This window comes from Hordeum vulgare, chromosome 5H (assembly GCF_904849725.1).
Source record: "Hordeum vulgare subsp. vulgare chromosome 5H, MorexV3_pseudomolecules_assembly, whole genome shotgun sequence".
NCBI lineage: Eukaryota > Viridiplantae > Streptophyta > Magnoliopsida > Poales > Poaceae > Hordeum > Hordeum vulgare.
Window position 1 is genome coordinate 329,051,068 of NC_058522.1, and position 7,402 is coordinate 329,058,469.

The window sequence follows — 7,402 nt, forward strand, 5'->3', positions numbered from 1 at the left end:
TCTTTTCAGATCAGCATTTACTTCTTCATAGACTTGAGGGAGATCGTTCTCCCCTACAGATTCCTGAGATGACATCTTGCTCTTAATCTGCGGCAGAAACAGGCTCAAAATGAAAACAGAGAATAATTGTGTGATACGAGGGTTAGACCTTTCGGGAGAATATATAATGAATTTTTCCCGACCAGAAGGAGTACTCCGCAAGAAAACGGAGTCTGGGAGGCACACGAGGTGGTCACAAGCCCCCCACGCGCGGCAAGGGGGTGGCTCACGCCTGGCAGGCTTGTCGCCTCCTCGTGCGCTTTCCGGATTACTTTAAATTTTACTATTTTTCTAAAAATTCCAAAACGGAGAAAAATTCCTACTGGAAAAGTTTTGGAGTCGGTTTACTTACGAATCACATACCTCTTCGTTTTCGGAGTCTGAAACAGGCTGATAAATATCCCTCATGTACTCCTCCGAAGTTATGGTATTGATAATATTGCTTTCAACATTTATGGGAGTACCTGAGATATAATGCTTGATTCTTTGCCCATTTACCACTCTCGGAAAATTACCTTCCGTGTTGTTGATCTCGATGGCACCGGAACGATATACTTCCTGAACAATGTAAGGACCTTCCCAATTAGAGAGAAGCTTGCGTGCAAAAAATCTTAAACGAGAATTATATAGAAAGGCATAATCACCTACATTGAACTCGCTTTTTTGTATCCTTTTATCATGCCACCTCTTACCCTTTTCTTTGAATAACTTGGTCATTTTCATATGCGTGAGCTCTCCATTCATCAAGTGACCTAATATCAAATAACCTCTTCTCACCAGCAAGTTTGAAATCAAAGTTGAGCTCTTTGATTGCCCAATAAGTCTTATGCTCTAGCTACCCAATAAGTCTTTGACATTCATCACAAGACAAGACAAACTTACGGGCATCCTTGAAGAGAGTGGACCAATAGAAACCTGATTGCAATACCTTGTGTGCAGTTCTATCTCCTGCATGGTGTCCTCCGTAAGCCTTGGAGTGAAACTTCTGTAGGATCGTCCCTGTTCATGTTCAGGTACACAATGTCTAATAACACCATCTACTCCTTCCTTATAAAGATGATGATCATCCCAAAAGTAATGTCTCAAACCGAAGAAGAATTTCTTCTTTTGCTGGTATGTGAAACTAGGTGGTATATATTTGGCAACGATATAGTTTGCATAATCAGCATACCACGGTGTACTACGTGAAGCATTGATGACATTCAATTGCTCATCAGGAAATCTATCATCAATATGTTGTGGGTCATCAAAAACATTCTCCAACCTAGACAAGTTATCTGCTACGGGGTTCTCAACACCCTTCCTATCAACAACATGCAAATCAAATTCTTGTAGCAAAAGAACCCATCTGATAAGTCTAGGTTTAGCATCTTTCTTTTCCATGAGATACTTAATAGCAGCGTGATCAGTGTGAATAGTGACTTTGGAATCAACTATGTAAGATCTGAACTTTTCACATGCAAACACGACTGCTAAAAATTCCTTTTCAGTAGTACCATAGTTTGTTTGGGCATTGTCTAGAGTTTTACTAGCATAGAGAATAACATTCAACTTCTTATCACCTCTTTGTCCTAGGACAGCACCAACAGCATAATCACTAGCATCACACATGATCTCAAAAGGTAAGTTCCAATCAGGTGGTTGAATAATAGGCACGGTTATCAAGGCCTTTTTAAGTATTTCGAAGGCTTCCTCACAATCATCGTCGAAAACAAAAGGAATATCCTTTTGCAAGAGATTGGTAAGAGGCCTAGAAATCTTAGAAAAATCCTTAATGAACCTTCTATAGAAACCAACATGACCAAGGAAACTTATTATACCTTTGATATCTCTAGGGCATGGCATTTTCTTGATCGCATCAACCTTAGCCTTATCGAATTCAATACCTCTTTTAGAAATTTTATGTCCTAAGACGATGCCTTCATTAACCATAAAGTGGCACTTCTCCCAATTCAAGACAAGGTTGGTATCTTTAGATCTCTGCAAAACTCGATCAAGGTTGCTGATGCAATCATCAAAAGAAGACCCATAAACAGAGAAGTCATCCATGAAAACCTCAACAATCTATTCACAAAAGTCAGAGAATATAGCCATCATACATCTTTGAAAGGTAGTAGGTGCATTACATAAGCCAAAAGGCATACATCTGTAAGTCAAGGTACCGAAAGGGCAGGTGAAAGTGGTTTTCTCCTGATCAGATTTTGCAATAGGTATTTGGGAGAAACCAGAATAACCATCTAGAAAGCACAAGTGTGTGTGTTTAGACAATCTTTCTAGCATTTGGTCAATAAAAGGCAAAGGGTAATGATCTTTCCTAGTGGCTCTATTCAATTTCCTAAAATCAAACACCATCCTATAGCCAGTAATAATCCTCTGTGGGATCAATTCATCCTTATCGTTAGGGACAACGGTAATTCCTCCCTTCTTAGGGACGCAATGCACCAAACTTACCCAATCACTATGAGAAACAGGATAAATAATACCTACTTCCAGGAGCTTTAGTATTTCTTTTCTTACTACCTCTTTCATCTTAGGATTTAATCTCCGTTGATGATCGGCAACTGGTTTGGAATCAGGATCGGTTTTAATTTTGTGCCGACATAGAGTGGGACTAATGCCCTTAAGATTGTCAAGAGTATATCCAATAGCAGCACGGTGCTTCCTCAGAGTTTTTAATAACTTATTTTCTTCATGCTCTGAGAGGCTAGCACTAATGATAACAGGATATATCTCTTTTTCATCAAGATAAGCATACTTAAGAGTATCAGGTAACTGCTTAAGTTCAAACGCAGGATCACCCTTTGGTGGGGGTGGATCTCCAAGCAGTTCAACATGCAAATTATTCTTAAGGATAGGATGTTGTTCAAAGATAACTCTATCTATCTCATTCCTTTCATCCATATGCATATCATTTTCATGCTCAAGCAAGTATTGCTCTAAAGGATCAGTAGGAGGCACATCAATAGAAGCTAGGGCAATAATTTCATCCTTACTAGGCAACTCTTTTTCATGAGGTTGTCTACCAAACTTGGAGAAATTGAACTCATGTGACACACCTTCAAAGCCAACAACGACAGTTTTCTTCTCACAGTCAATATGAGCATTGACAGTATTGAGGAAAGGCCTGCCAAATATGATGGGACAAAAGCTATCTTGTGTGTTAGCAAGAACGAGAAAATCAGCAGGATACTTCGTTTTACCACACAAGACTTCAACATCTCTAACAATTCCGAAAGGGCAGATAGTATCTCTATTGGCAAGCTGAATAGTGACATCAATAGGTTCCATCTCAATAGGTGCAATCTCGTCTTTAATTTCATCATATAAAGATTGAGGTATTGCACTACACTTGCACCCACATCACATAAACCATGATAACAATGATCTCCTATCTTAACAGAAACAACAGACGTGCCAGCAACAAGCCTATGTTTGTTTCTCGCATGTGGTTTAGCAATTCTAGCACCATCTTCACAAAAGTGAATATCATGGCCATCAACATTGTCGGACAGGAGATATTTGATAATAGCAATGCTAGTTTCAACTCTAATTTGCTCAAGGGGTGTAGGTGTTCTAATGTAGCCCCTTGATACGTCCATTTTGCATCATGCTTTCATGTTGATATTTATCGCTTTATGGACTGTTATTATACTTTGTGGAACCTTACTTATGCCTTTTCTCTCTTATTTTGCAAGGTTTATTTGAAGAGGGAGATACCGACAGCTGGAATTCTAGACTGGAAAAGGAGCAAGTCTGAGTCCTCTATTCTGCGCAACTCCAAATGCCCTGAAAATCAACGTGGATTTTTTTTGGGAATTTATAAAAAATAATGGGCGAAAGAAGTGTCGGAGGGGAGAAACCAGGGGCCCACAAGCCTGGTTGCCGCGACCTACCCCCTGGCCGCGGCAACAGGGCTTGTGGGCACCCTGGTGGCCCACTGGCCCCCCTCTTTTGCTATATGAAGGGTTTCGTCCAGAAAAAAAATCAGGGTGGAGCTTTTTCGTGGATTCGCCACCGCCACGAGGCGGAACTTGAGCAGATCCAATCTAGAGCACCGGCCGGACGATCCTGCCGGGGAAACTTCCCTCCCGGAGGGGGAAATCGTCGCCATCGTCATCACCAATACTCCTCTTGTCGGAGGGGAGTCATCTCCATCAACATCTTCATCAGCACCATCTCCTCTCCAATCCCTAGTTCATCACTTCTAACCAATCTCCGTCTCGCGACTCCGATTGGTACTTGTAAGGTTGCTAGTAGTGTTGATTACTCTTTGTAGTTGATGCTAGTTGGATTACTTGGTGGAAGAGTTTATGTTCATATCCTTGATGCTATTCATTACACCTCTGATCATGATTATGATTATGTTTTGTGAGTAATCACTTTTGTTCCTGAGGACATGGGATAAGTCTTGCTAATAATAGTCATGTGAATTTGGTATTCGTTCGGTATTTTGATATGTTGTATGTTGTTTTTCGACTAGTGGTGTTATGTGAACGTCGACTACATAACACTTCACCATATTTGGGCCTACAGGAAGGCATTGGGGAGTAGTAAGTAGATGATGGGTTGCTGGAGTCACAGAAGCTTAAACCCCAGTCTATGTGTTGCTTCGTAAGGGGCTGATTTGAATCCATTAGTTTAATGCTATGGTTAGACGTTGTCTTAATTCTTCTTTCGTAGTTGCGGATGCTTGCGAGAGGGGTTAATCATAAGTGGGATGCTTGTACAAGTAAGGGCAGTACCCAAGCGCAGGTCCACCCACATATCAAACTATCAAAGTAACGAACGCGAATCATATGAACATGATGAAATTAGAATGACAGAAATTCCCGTGTGTCCTCGGGAGCATTTTTCCTCTTATAAGACTTTGTTCAGGCTTGTCCCTTGCTACAAAAAGGGATTGGGCCACTTGCTGCACCATTGCTACTACTTGTTACTTGTTACTTTTCGCTTGTTACGTTTCACCTCACTACACCATCACTTGTTACCGCTACTTTCAGTGCTTGCAGTTATTACCTTGCTGAAAACCGTTTGTCGGAGCCTTCTACTCCTCGTTGGGTTCGACACTCTTACTTATCGAAAGGACTACGATTGACAATAAGTCTGCCTCATCTAGGGTTAGGGTTGGCTCCTGCGACATGGGCGATCCCCTGCCCTTGTCGCCGCCGCCGCTGGTGCTAACTAAGGATGGAAGCCTATCAGTGCTGAGGGTGGCCTCCCCCCAACGCACGTCTCTGCTGTTTCCGTCGTCAAAATGTCTTGATCTACCCCGGACGAAAGGAGTCCGAAGCCTACACGATGGTGGCCACGCGGTAAACCCTAGTTATAGGTGCGGCCGGCAGATCAACCATAGACGTTCCCTTCAACGCAACCCTGAGCCGCCTGATCCCGGCTCCGGTTCGCTTTCCGTGATGTCGTCTTCAACGCCGTTTCACGCGGGTGGTGGGGGTGATCATGGGGGGACCGGTGAGGTTCCTACCCACCCGAAGCCACCGCGCGAAGGGGCCATAGTGACGTCGGGAGCTAGGAGGACTCACAATCTCGGGCAACGTAAGGTGGAAGAAGAGAACAACAACTGGGACGCTCGGAGGGCGGGTGGTGGCCTGACGGGGCCCGGTGAAGCACACCTGGGGGGTGAAGTGATCATGGACGATGTGGCCTTTGTCGCGGTGGATTTTGAGGATGAGGAGGAAGAAGTAGCGGAAACAGAGCGATGGAAGCTCCTAGGTTTTTACCGTGCGCAGAAGTGCCCTAGCGCAAAAACTCTGTCCAACCACTTCGAAAAAATCTGGCAGCTGCTCACGGGTGTGGAGTTTCAACCTATGGAGAGTAATCACTTTGTGATCAAGCTCTTCTCAGAAGGATATTTTAACTTTGTGGGCCGCGGAGGTCCATGGTTATATGATGGTAATGCCTTGCTGGTAGCCCCTTTCGATGGCGATGCTCGCCCCTCTGAATCAGTCCTTAACTCTGTCCCGGTGTGGGTGTGAGTGTTTGATGTTCCATGGAAGAGGCAGACTAGGGCTTATGGGAGAGCCATAGGTGGTACCTTAGGCGAAGTAATGGAGGTGGATGCACCGGAATCGGGTCATGCAATGAATGAATTCTTGCGCATCAGAGTAAAACTACCCTATAATCGGCGATTGCAGAAAGAGGTATTTTTGGAGTACAAGGTGCAAGGGGCTGTGAAACGCTGCATATTCCAGCTCAAATATGAGCGAGTCCCACACTTTTGTTTTCACTGCGGTTTTATGGGGCATGATAAACTTGCTTGTGAGAAGAAACTTCTGGGGATCCCTTCAAAGGTTTATGACTCCACGCTGCGCTGCTCCCCTTACAAAAAATATGAACACAGGACAGCCTTTACCCCCTCGTCAGGACAGCCACGGGCACGTAGGGGGATGAGTTTCTCCTTCGGTAGTGCTGGTTCTGCAAATAACATGGACCAGCTCAGATCGAGTGGGAGTAGCAAACCGGAGGAGGAGGATGGGATCCCGCAAAGGGTGGATGCCCATGATAATTTTGAACAAGGGGAAATACCATGCTCAGACGCCGCTGATCAAAAGCTGGCAAAAGTAGTCAACAATATAAAGTTGCACCTCGTATCGGAGGAACAGGAATGTAGCAAGATGCAGAACCTGAAGGCGAGTTTCACAGCAAAAGCTCCTGTTAATAGTGGGGTAGATGGGAGTAAGCAGCGTAAGAAGAAAAGTGCGATGCCAAAAAAGGGGACAGGGGGAAGACGCCCGGGCAACCTGGTGATTCGTGATGAACCTCTTGGATCAGATGAGATGATCCCTGCTCTTCGTGGTCTGAGTTCGATCAGCTCGGTTGGGACGGCATCTCTATCCTTGGATTTGCATGGCTCGGTCTTGGGCAAGTGTCAGGTGGATGGAATGCTAGGATTCGAACTAGTGGCTGATGCCACAAATGCCATGGTTCCCTATGTCGCTGCTGTGGCAGGAGGGATACTAAAGAAAGGCAAAGTGGATACGCTGGCGGAGGCACAGGGAGGTCTGATGAACAAAATACTGGTGGGAGATAGCGTGGGGTGTGAGGTGGATATGGAGGCAACCGGCCATGGGACCGCCGGTGAACTGACGGGGCCATGTGTGGCGCCCCGTCAGGAGCAATGAATTGCATTACATGGAACTGTCGGGGAGCTGCCAACAAACCGACAGTTCGTGAATTGACGGGCCTGGTGCAAAAGGCAAAGGCCCGTTTGGTGTTTCTGTGTGAGACTAGACAAAAAATATCAAAGATGCAGCACCTATGTGGTCAATTGGGGCTTAGGGGTTTTGCTGGTTCTGATAGTGAGGGACTTAGTGGTGGTCTGGCGCTTTTCTGGTGTAATAAGCTTTGC